This window comes from Nylanderia fulva, unplaced genomic scaffold, assembly GCF_048542155.1.
Source record: "Nylanderia fulva isolate GAGA-0341 unplaced genomic scaffold, ASM4854215v1 Scaffold89, whole genome shotgun sequence".
Lineage (NCBI taxonomy): Eukaryota > Metazoa > Arthropoda > Insecta > Hymenoptera > Formicidae > Nylanderia > Nylanderia fulva.
The window spans coordinates 98,268-110,980 of record NW_028191015.1 but is presented as its reverse complement, the minus strand read 5'-3'; the positions used below and the strand labels follow the sequence as shown (position 1 = coordinate 110,980).

Sequence of the window (12,713 nt, the reverse complement as noted above, 5' to 3'; positions counted from 1 at the left end):
CGCGCGCACACACACACACACACATATATATTTATATATATACAGAGTATCCCAAAAAGATCGGAACACTGAAAAATTTCGAAAAGTATACGTTTTACAGAAAAAAGTTTTAGACAAAAGTTGTGAAAAATCTATTTATTGATCTGATCAGTTTGACCTTGGACAGTGTTACCAAGGTCAGAATAAAGTCCCCCCCGTCGACCACCACCTTGCCGTGGTGGGGGGGCTCACCCTTCGCAAGGGAATAGCCTTGCGAGGGGTGCCAAGAGTGGTCGGTACCTCTCGAGGTACACTGCTCCCGGTCCGGGGGGCACGCCCTCCGTCTCTGGGGGCTCTCCTTCGGGGGGTGGAAGATTTCCATTCCCTGGGGAGACGGGGCCCACTTCCCCGTTAGAGCTTCGGCTTGTATGTGGTAAGGGATGGCGACCCGGAATTCAAACGCCCGGTGGCATGGCACCGTTAGGAGAAGGGACTGCACGGCTCTTCGGCGCTTCCCTTCCCACCATGCTCTGTGGCCCGACACGCCTGTCGGGTAGGCGGCTTTTGCCGCCCGGGGTTTCTCCCCCCTCCGTCCTGGGGGGGGCTCGTTTCGGGGTTTCATCTGGGGGGTTGGGGGGGTGGGCGTCGGCGGCGGGGGCCGCAGTGGAGGGTGCCGCACGCGATTACCCGAGGGGCTCTGCCCGGAGGGTTTCCCGAGGGGCTTTGCCCGGAGGGGGTCGCGCCGGCGGAGGGGTCAACATGGTCACCCGAGGGGCTTTGCTCGGAGGGTTGTCCCAAGGGGCTTTGCCCGGAGGAGGCGATGTTGATCGATCCTTGGGGCCTGTTCGTGGAACGGTTCCTGAGGACAGGGAGGTGCCTCAGAGTGCTGGTTGGGGGTCTCCAGGCTGGGTAGCCTGGGTCCCCGTCCCAGCGTCCCTGGGGTAGGCCGCACCCAGGCCGCTCGGACGTTTCCGAGGCAGGGCTGGGTCGGCGGAGACGGCCACGCGTGGTCACCCAAGGGGCGTAGCCCGGAGGGTTTACCCAAGGGGCACTGCCCGGAGGGGGCCACGCGGGTCGGCCGTCGAGGCCGCTCGGACATATTCCGAGGCGGGGCTCGACGGCGAGAGGGAAGCCGCAGAGTGCTGGCTGGAGAGCGTGCTCTCGTTCCAGCGTCCCTGCGACTAGCCATCCTCGGGCCGCTCGGACGTTTCCGAATCCGGGCCAAGGGTGGCGGTGAAGGCGAGTCGCGGTTACCCAAGGGGCATAGCCCGGAGGGGTTACCCAAGGGGCATAGCCCGGAGGGTGCCGCGGCCGCCTGCCGCCGGGGCCGCTCGGACGTTTCCGAGGCAGGGCCCGGCGGCGAGAGAGGTTATCCCCGGTCGGTCGGGACCGTTTCCCCTTCCGAACCGACCGACCGGAGAGGCGCTTGCCCCTAGTCGAAAGCCTTCGACGAGGGGCGCCCACATATGCTGGTCGCCACGGCGTGTAGGGCAGGGCCGGGGAGCGGCGACCCTGTTCAAAGCGTCCGTGGAGCCCCCCGGGTGGCGCCGCCCGTCACGGTGCCCGCGTTGTCGGAGGCGCGGGACCCCTGAAAGCCCGTGTGGGCGTCAAATCCCACACGGGTGTGTAAGAGGCTCGGGGTCAGGCCGGGGTGCGGTATCCCCCCGGCCAATGATGTACGTCCTCTCCCCGGGGGAACTCGGGGCCCGGTCTTGAGGTGTGGCCGGTCATGTTTCGGGGCACCTTTTGGCCGGTGGGGGTATACCCTGGGGGACAGGAGCCGTGACGGGAGAGTGGGATTAACTAAGATGAATAGTGACTCAAACAACATTAATGATAACAAGGACGGAGCCAATGCGCAGAAGGACGTGCAGGAGGTGCGTGGGAAATACACCCACACCCACGAAGAAGAGATGTATCTTTGGCAGGGGGAGGTACTCAAATCAGCCATGATACCGCTGATAGACTGTGTCAAATATGACTCAAATAACAGCCTCTCTTCAACATGCTCGAAAAGATCGAGCCAAAAGAAGGGCAAGGTGGGTCCTGCACAAAGACGCCAGAAGGCCATAATGGAGCGGGAAAAGGCGAGAACTGGAGCGCTCGCCCAATGGAGGAAGATATCAGAAGCCGTTACCGGAACTGACACCGAGATAGACACAGATATTCTATCGTGTGAAGAGGAAGGCAATACCAAAATGCCTGCAACAAACAAAAATGATGATGAAAATATCATTATTTTTAATGAGGAAAAATTTTCTGCCCTCCGCACCAAGCCATACATGTTAGCACAGGAGCAGAAAGGTAAGAACAAAGCCAAGGAGGAACAGGCACTAATACAAATGCCTACACCCAGCCCGGCATTACCACCGATACCGGCACCTAGGAAAAGAGGTCGGCCAGTAACCACTGGCGAATATGAAAAGGTGAAAACTGCAAAGGCTGCGAAAGAGGCATTGCGGAATGAAGAGGAAGAAGCGCGCCTAGAAAAGGAGATCCTGGATCCCTTGCAGGAGCCACACCCGGGAAAGTCGTATTACGACTTCCTGGAGAGAATAAAGGAGAAGGGGGAGGAATTTTACATGAAAACAACCCACGACCTAGAGGCTATTGCCTCAGAGAAGGCGGCGGCGATTTACAAAGTAGCCGCGGTATCCAGGAATATAAAAGGTCCTTTGGTAAAACATGCCAAAAATGCAGCCGCAGATATGTGCGCGGTTGCAACGACACTGGCTCTAAAGGCGCAGAACCCGACAGAAACCCCGGTCGAAAGTCAACTGAAGGAACTACGCCTTCAAGTTCAACAACTGATAATGGAAAAGCAGCAGCTCGAGAGGGCACTGGAGCGAGCAAACAGAGCTAAACACCGCCCAAAACCATACCTGGACACATCGGAAGAGGAATGCGAACCGCCCAGCGAAGACAGCGTGGGGAAAAGGATAAAAACAAGGAAAAGGATTGGCGGAGCCCTACTTCCACCTAGGGGTGGGGGGGTCCCGTCAACCCAGGGAACCAGGACTGACAGGGAAACCTCACTTCCACCCAGGGGTGGAGAGGCCTCCCAGATAGAGGACATTGAGATGCGGGGGATCTCGCCTCCACCAAATGATGGGGAGATCCCGAGCACCTCAGGACTAGGAAGGAGGGGAACAAAGGGCTCGAGTGACGAGAGGATGGATGTCGGCGAGGGGGAGATGCATCCATATACCCACAACCCAGTGAGAGCCCCACACAAACCGAATGGGACTGTGTATATTAAAAAAGAGAATAAGGAATACATAGTCCCACGGAATGAGAAAGAAGAGGAAGAAAACAAGGAAAGGGAAAAATTCATGGCCATGGTGGCCATGATCGAGGGAGTGGTCGTGAGGGAGCTGGACAAAAGATTGGGATGTCCAGCTCCCTCACTCAGGGAAACCCTCAAGCATGGAGGAGGGGGCGGCGTGCAGGCGCGACAGCAACAGAAGCCCGCCGCCACTAAGCCAACCATTAAAGCTATGGAGGTCGTGAGAAAGACGGTCAAAGTGGTACCCGCTACTACACTAAATCCGCCTTCTAACGCGGCAACCAAAAGGATCACTGGACCAGCCAACAAGGAGGCGCAAAGGAGCAAGAGGGAAGCTCTACTTCCACAAAAGCAGAAGGGGAAAACAGCTGCACCTATAAACACGGAAAAGAAGGGAGGGGCACCCACACCACAGGCCCCCCCAAGACTACAAGCCTCTTCAAAACCACCAAACAAGGAGACGAGCGCCTCCTAGAGTAAAGTGGTATCCAGGAAGGAGAGGAGGGCAAGAACAACAGCGGACAGGAGGGAGAGCGCCGCGGCAAATATAAGAGAGAGGGGAGGCAGAACAACCAAAACAGGTACGAACTCCCCCCCTTCTCAAAAAACACCGGCGCAGACATCCGCCAAAAGGAGCAGGAAGGAGCCCAGGAGAGCGGCCGTGACCATCACGTGCCCTCCCGGCACTTATGAGGAAACTCTCCGGGAGGCGCGGATGAAAGCGGACCTCAAGGGCCTGGGAATAGAGGGGGCCAATGTGAGAAAAGGAGCATCAGGCTCCTATATTCTCGAGATTTCCGGGCCCGACGGGAAAGAAAAGGCGGATAAACTTGCCCTCGAGCTGAAGAGGGTGCTAGCAAACAAGGAGGGCGTGAAAATACAGCGCCCGACCAAAATGGCGGAGCTTAGATTTCGGGGGTTGGACGAGTCTATACGGACCCCCGAAGTCCGAGAAGCAATTGCCAGAAATGGCAATTGCGAGGAAGTCGACGTACACACCGGGGAAATAAAAAAAACCCCCGGTGGTATGGGAATCGTGTGGGTTCGCTGTCCACTAAGGGCAGCAAACCTGATCATGAAAACAGGGACGGTGAAGATAGGATGGGCGATTGCGCGCGCGGAACTGCTGGAGGCCAGACCCCTCCAGTGCTACAAGTGCCTGGAGAGGGGCCACGTGCGCGCGCGATGCCCCAACAACACCGACCGCAGCGGTAGATGCTACCGCTGCAGCACGGAGGGACACACAGCGAGGAACTGCGTAGCCGACATGAGATGCCCGGTGTGCGCGGATAAAGGGCTGCCCGCGAACCATAGAGCGGGCGGCAAAGCGTGCACGCCGGTGCACAAAGGGATAAGGGGCATCCCGCTCAACAAGGTAGCGGGACCCCCCAAAGATGCGGCCCAGATCGTCCTCACCGGCCCCCTCACAAGCTTTGCGGACGAGCCCAAACAACAAAGGACTCTCCGCTCCAGATCGAGGGGTGAGAAAAGAGGAGAAAAGGAGAAGCTCCCAACAGAAGGAGGGAGGAAAAAAAAAAGTTACAGGAGGACCTAAAAGAGGGAGACCCCACCACAATGGACACAACGGGGCCCGCGGAAGAAGCAGCGAGAAAAGATGGCCTGTAAGATACTGCAGGCCAATACTAACCACTCGGGGCCGGCTCAGGATCTCTTCGCAAAAACAATGGCGGAGAGAGACTGCGGCCTGGGGATCGTGGCGGAGCCGTACCGTGTGCCCGATAACTGGATGGGCAGTGCGGACGGCGCCGTCGCGATCGTCCAGAAGAACGCGACCAACTCTCCCCCGACAGAACTTCTAAAGTCGGAGGAGGGTATGATAACAGTAAGATGGGGGTCCACCATCGTGATTGGCGTGTATCTTCCGCCGAGTCTCAACGGAGAAGACTTCTGCGGGAGACTGCACGCCATGGAGAGGCAGATCCTAGAATATCACCCTGCCCCGATAATCGTCGCCGGGGACTTCAATGCCAAATCGGGCGTCTGGGGTTCCTCGCGCGGCGATTGGCGGGGTGATCAGGTTTTAAATTGGGCGGCGCGGTGTGGGCTCCTCCCCTGTAATAGGGGGAGAAGGCCCACATATGTCAGGAGGCAGGGGGAGTCAATCATAGACCTAACATGGGTCACTCCTTCTGCCTCCGGGCTGGTAAGCGGATGGAGGGTGCTGACGGAGACAGAAACGATATCAGACCACAAATATATCGAGTTCTCCGTCGGCGCCTTTCCCCGCGAAGTAATAGAGCGCCGCCGCGAGAGGAAATCTGCCTCTCGAAGGTGGACCCTGAAAAAAGTTAGATCAGGACGCGTTCTTGGCCGCGGTTGAGGCGGCCCTGATGGTTAGAGGAGAGGAAGAAGGGGGGGTTCAACCAGAGGAGGAAAGGACATGGCTGCTGCGGACTGTCAATGACGCATGTGACGCAGCCATGCCCAGAACAAAAAGGAAACCCCCCCGAACAACTTACTGGTAGTCGGAGGAGATTGCCGAAGCAAGGCGCTCCTCCGACCAAGCAAGAAGGCTAGTGAAGAGGAGAAAAAGACTCAAGCGGTCAGACCCCGAAAGGTATCAGGACGCGTGGGACATCTACAAAGCAAGAAGGGATGACCTACGCGTCCTGATAAAGAAGGCTAAGGCGAGAGCCTGGGAGGAACTACTCTCCCACCTGGACGAGGACTCGTGGGGGCGCCCATATCGAATAGTGCTGAAAAAACTAAAAGAGAGGGGCGCCCCTACAACAGAGTCCTTGGACCCCCAGTTCGTTGGCCAAGTCGTCGGAACCCTGTTCCCGCGGAAAGAGGGCCCAGCGAGCCCGATTCCTGAGCGGGAATGGGAGTGGGACGAGGAGGCCATGGGGGTCACGGAGGGAGAGCTCCGCGATGCCATCAGAAAAATAAAACCCGGGAAAGCTCCGGGTCCTGATGGCATACACGGGAGGATATGGGCTCTCGCCTACAGGGGTCTAGCTGGACCCATGCGGAGGCACTCGTTATACATCCTCCGCATGCGGAGGATGTATAACGAGTGCCTCCGCATGGGTCGTTTCCCACGAGAGTGGAAGGAGGCAAGGGTAGTCCTCCTTCCCAAAGAGGGCAAGCCGAGGGACAATCCCTCGGCGTATAGGCCAATTTGCTTGATAGACGAGGCGGGTAAAATACTAGAGAGAATAATAGCGGACCGCCTCGTCTATTGTCCCGGGAAAAACCAAATCTGAGCCAGGATCAATACGGCTTCCGGGTCGGACGATCCACGATCGACGCGATCTTGCGGGTTCGTTCGATCTCGGACGCCGTAACGGAGGAGGGCGGGGTGTTAATGGCGGTATCGTTGGACATATCCAACGCCTTCAACACCCTGCCATGGCACCGGATAGGGGCGGCCCTAGAACATCATGGAGTCCCCCAATATCTTGGTGTTGATCCTGGCGGACTACTTCCGGGACAGGCAATTGGCCTATACAGATAGGAATGCCGAGGAATAAAGGCGTCATATGACATGCGGGGTTCCGCAGGGGTCGGTACTTGGGCCCCTGCTATGGAACCTTGCATATAACGCCGTTCTTCGGCAAGCCCTCCCCCCTGGTTGTCACACGGTGTGTTATGCCGACGACACACTGGTGATAGCCGGGAGGAACTCGTGGGAACAAGCGGCCGCTCGAGCAAACTTGGCGGTGAACCGCGTCGTGCGTTTGGTTAGGCAGATGGGACTCAAAGTGACGCCCCAAAACCGAGGCCATCTTTTTTCATAATGGCTCTCACGGGGCGCCGCCAAGAGCCCACATCTGCGTGGAGGACACCCCAATAGAGGTGGGGGCCTGCTTGAAATACCTGGGCCTTCACCTCGACAACAAGTGGACCTTCCAGGAACACTTCCGCCGCATATTCCCCAAAGTAGAGAGGGCAGCGATGGCGCTGCAGCGCCTGCTGCCCAATCTTGGGGGACCGGGCGGGAGTGTGAGGAAGCTGTACGCTGGGACGGTACACGCCATGCTCCTGTATGGGGCCCCTGTATGGTCTGAACGCCTGGAGGCTGCCCGCAGCACAAAGAATGCACTAAGGCAAGTGCAGAAGCGGGTAGCCAATAGGATATGCAGGGGCTACCGTACGATGAACTGGACGGCGGCGGGGGTGCTCTCCGGAGTACCCCCCGTGGAGATGCTCGCCCGCATGTACGCGGAAGTATACACGCGCACGCGTGCGTACCAGCGGGCGGGCATCATCTTGACGGACAGTCTCCGGCGTACAGTGAGGGTCCACTCCCGACGGGCGCTAATACAAAACTGGAAGGAGGCCCTGGCAGATCCAACACTGCCGGGGGCGCACCGTCGGGGCTATACGGCCCTGTCTAGAAAGTTGGCTAGAGGGGTGAGGGAGGGGTGTCCTTCCATATAGACGCAGGTGCTCACCGGACATGGATGTTTCGGTGAGTACCTGCAGAGGATAGGAAAGGAACGCACGACGCGGTGTCACCATTGCGGCCACGAGCGGGACACCGCCCAACACACACTCGCAGAGTGTGTGGCTTGGGCGGATGAGAGAACGGAGCTCGTGGCCGCAGCAGGAGGAGATCTGTAATTGCCCTCACTTGTGGGGGCAATGACAGAAAACGAAGACATTTGAAAGGCGTTCTCCTCCTTCTGCAGCAAAGTCATGCTGCAGAAGGAGGAGGCGGAAAGAGAGAGGGAGAGAGCGGGAGAAGAGAAGGTAAGCGGGGACGTCCCCCCTCTTTCCCCGGCATCGGCGGGACCGCCCGTTCGTGGTGCCGGGGATCGGGGGGGGGCGCCCTCCGCGGGCGGAGAAGGAGAAGAAGAGGAGGGGGCCAACCGGGCGGCGGGGTGTGCCCCGCTCCCTGCCCCCCTTCCCCCTCTTACGCCACCGTCGGGTCCGCCCGACGGGGGCGGGGGCGGGGGGGGGGGGTCGGGGAGGATATGCCCTCAGAGCGAGAAGAGGAGGGAGAGTCGACATGGGAGGAAGAGTCGCCCCCTCTACCTCCGCGCCTTCGGCAGGAACACCTGTTTGCGGCGGCGCGGATCGGGGAGGGGTTGACCCCAACATACCCGCGTCCAATATAGACGCGGGGTGAGGTTTCCGGGGGGGGGACCCAGGACATCTAAGTCCTGGGACTCCCCCCCCCGGGGCCTCACGCGAGCCGGGCGTGCGGGCGTGACCCCCACTCTGGGGGGTGCTCCCGCGCGTCCGGCAGGGTAAACCTCCTCGGCTGCGGCCGATTCCCAACTCCCAAGGGAGCGGCGGAAGTCGCAGTCTGGGGGGCCGAGGGGGGGCTACGTGTCCCCGCCGGGCAGGTTTCGCCTGTCCGGTCGGGGCGCCTGGGTCCCCCTCTGTGAGGACGTGACGTGCGGGGCCCTCTCACCGGGAGCCACGAGGCACCGGCGGGAGGGCAACGTCGTCCACGAAGGGGGTCTCTCTCCTTCAGAGAGGGACCCCTCGGTGAGGGCTTCCAGGGTGAATGCCGAATCCCCACTCCCTTCGGGAGGGGGAGGGAGCACCACTCTGGAGGCGGGGGGTGGCGGTTCGAGCGGGACACTCGAGCCGTGACCCCGCCCCCCAAACTCTTTGAAAGGGCGCGACGTAGGGTTGATACCGCCCTGCGTCGCAACCGCGAGGACCCCGCACGATGCAATTCGCGGGGGGGAGAGGTCGCCTTATGTGTTTTCTTTACACCAACTGATTCGTCCCATTATTCTGTGCATAAAAGTATTAAGGTATAATAGTCGAAAAATGAATATTTCCCAAGATATTTTGTATTTTATGTCAAAATACTGCAAATTTGCAGCCTTAATAACTCGAAAAATACTTAATGAAAAAATATTTTATTGTAGTGTTTTGGAAAGATCTCGAAGTCAACTACAAAAGAATGCAAGAAAAAATATAGTGTTCCATTTAAGAAATTGAAGTTGACCTTCACGTAACTTTCAAATGGCTATTCAAGGTTAAATCAATGACACTATCTCATGTCCCCCTTGAAACCATACAACTTTTATCTGAAACATTTTTGTCTTAAACTTTTAGATTTTGAGAAATTACAAATGATATTGAAATGTATAATTATAATATACAGGGTAGGCCATTTTAATCTTCGTAATAAAATTTATCAAAAAGAAGATCAAGAAAGAAAAAAAGAAGATCAAGACAGAAGAAAAGAAGATTGAGAAAGAAGAAAAAAAGATAAAAAAAGAAGAAAAGAAAAAAATTATAAGGCTGCTGTGCGCCTGTTGTGTTTGTAAAAGAAACGGCTGCTGTGCGTCCGTACAAGGCTGCTGTGCGCCTAAAAAAAAGTGGCTGCTGTGCGCCTATAAAGAGTGGCTGCTGTGCGCCTATAAAAAGTGGCTGCTGTGCGCTCATACAAGGCTGCTGTGCGCCTATGAAAAGGAGCTGCTGTGCGCCTATAAAGAGTGGCTGCTTTGCACCAATAAAGAGTGGCTGCTTTGCGCCGATAAATTATTACGTATTTCAAAAAAATATATATAAATAATGAAAATGTCTATACAGACAAAAAGATATAGAATTTTATCTCCTGAGGATAAAAATATAATTGTTCGAGGTGAATGGTTAACTGATAAACATATGGAACATTTTGATTATTTATTACAAAATTTTTCAGATTATAGACCTGTCGAAACATGGCGATTACAACTTCCTGATACGATTCAGCCTATGCCAATTGATAAAAAACATATACAAATATTAGTTCGTCAGGTTCATCAGATGGACATTGGGTGTGCAGTTACTACGATACAAAAAATATATTTATTTATGATTCATTAAATAAGAAAAAATTGCATAGACATCATGAACAATTCTTGAAAAGATTATTTCCAACATATAACTTTGAATAAAATTCTATCCAATTTCCTACTGTACAATACCAACCAAATAGTAGCGATTGCGGAGTTTTTGCAATAGCCTTTGCAATTTCATTGTTATTCAATATTAAACCCGAAAAAATAAAATATGATCATAGTTTAATGCGTTTGCATTTAATTAAGATTTTTGAATCTAATGTTATTGAGCATTTTCCACAAAATCAACAATATGCTCTTCAAAAGGTGCTTCCATTAGCAGTAATAAAAGCAAGAGAAATTGAAGCATCTCGTAAACGTACTATACTTCAATGTGAGATGGAACGACCATATTTGAATCAGTTAGAAGAGCAACGTCATATTTACCAACTTGAAGAAGAATTAAATAATAATCAATTTCAATTAACAGAAAATAATTCAAAGAATTTAATGAAAACAAACAATGATATTTATGAAGAAACTAAGCAGCATGACTTGGAAAATCATTGTGTAAATAAACGTGCACGCTATTCACAAGATTTAAAACAAAATCAAGCTAAACAACATGATTTATATGAGCAAAATTCCAAGAATAATTGCATTGAACAGCACGATCTGTATAAACAGAGCTTAGAAGATAGACGCGCTAAACGACGTGATCGTTATAAACAAAATATAGAAGACAATCGCGCTAAACAGCGCAATCGATATAGCCGAAATTTAAAAGATAATCGCGCTAAACAGTGTAATCGTTATAAACAAAATTTAGAATACAATCGCGCTAAAAAGCGTAATCGATATCAACGAAACTTAGAAGATAAACGCATTAAAGATCAATATCGATATGAACAAGATTTACAAAAGAAACGCGCACAAAAACATATGCGTTATTCGGAAAACTTTGAGTATGAACGAGATAGACAAAAAAGATTGGATCCTAATCGCAAATGGCTTTATAATAAGCGATATTATCAGACAAAAAGACAAAAAATCAAAACAAAATCTACATTTAAAATAAAAACTTGCAATATTGATAAAAAAATTACTAAAAAGTATAAACAATTCTGGTCGAAGAATACCATAAAACTTCGTAATTGTTCAGAAATATTTATAAAAAATATTATTGAAAAAATCAATATTAAAGGTTATATTGAGAAACGATTGAAAGCTGAAAAAATTGTACGTTGGTGCATGTGTATTAGGAAAAATTATATTCGCAATATATACAAAATGTTAAGTTTGATTAAAAAGAAATCAGAAGTGTATTTGACTCTTGTCGCAGATTGTTCTACAATCGAAGACAAATTAACTGCACTATGTGGCGAATCTAGACATACAGCCTCATCTGAAAATTATTTTATTGAGTTTACATATCGTCATGATGTAAATCCATTGGAACCTTTGATAATGAATGTAAAAGGAAAAGTAGTAAACATATTACCATTAACAACAGAACAAGCTAAAAAATCTTGGTCGTGTAATATTTCAGACTATAAAACTAACAATCGGCTTTTAATTGACCGTTCTCAGAAGTCTCTTAAAACCATAAATACATGTACCTTAAACAATGAACCAAAACTGATGTGTAATACTGCAAGCTGTAAAATTAACGATCCGCTTTTAATTGATCGTTATCAGAAGTTTCTCGAAACCGTAAATACATGTACTTTAAAAAATGTACCAAAACTTATGCAAAATATTCATAAATGTACAATGAAAATTTCAAATGAGAAATTGGGTCATACGCGTAGCTGTTATATTGATATAACACTTTGCAAAAGAAGGTTCTTCCAGTTCAATTATTATTGCCTCATTTTCCAAAAGTAAGATATATGAAGCGTTTAATTTATCAACTTACATATTTTTATCGAAAGTTGGAAAATCTAGATGATGCTTTAAATAATGCTGATATGAATACTTTGAATGAAATTGTGACTTCTGCACAGGAGAAAGTAGATATGTACAGACATCAACGGATTGATACAATTTTGAGTAATGATGATATTATGTTTAAATATCGTTTAGCATTTAAAGCATTGACTGAACGCTCTGTGGACACACCACGACATGTTTGCGTATCATGCGAGAGATTGTGTTATAAAAAAAGTGTTTCTAAAGTCAATAGTCTTCAGACACAAGTACATGTTAAAATTTTGAAGGATTTAATGACGTATGTACAACAACAAAAAGTTGATGCGCAATATATATGTAATTATTGTGCAGGCAAATTTCGTAAAGGTTTAATGCCTGCATACTGCGTCTTAAATAATCTATTTACAAATCAGGTGCCTAAAGTAATATCATCTCTCAATACATTCGAAAAAATTCTTATACAGAGAGCTAAAGCGTTTCAAACTGTCCTTAAAATGGGAACTGTTATTAATAAAAAGTTGCCTCAAAGACAAATGGTATCAAAGGTTAAAGGTAGAACATTTCATTTACCACTTCCGTTACAGGAGACATTGAATAAATTATGTTCTAATACTGATCCAATAAATATTAATCATGAGTTATATATATTAGTTAGAGATATCCCGACAAAATCAAAGATTATTTGGGAAGAGGTAATTGATGTTAAAAAAATATTTGACGCTTTAACGTGGTTATAGCGCAACAATACTTTATATTCTCATATT

General features: G+C 50.9%; 1 pseudogene; it reads left to right on the top strand.

Moving 5' to 3' along the window:
* Positions 1 to 4,880: 4,880 nt before the first annotated feature.
* Positions 4,881 to 12,713, top strand: part of LOC146719704 (uncharacterized) — an 81,481-nt pseudogene continuing 73,648 nt past the window's right edge.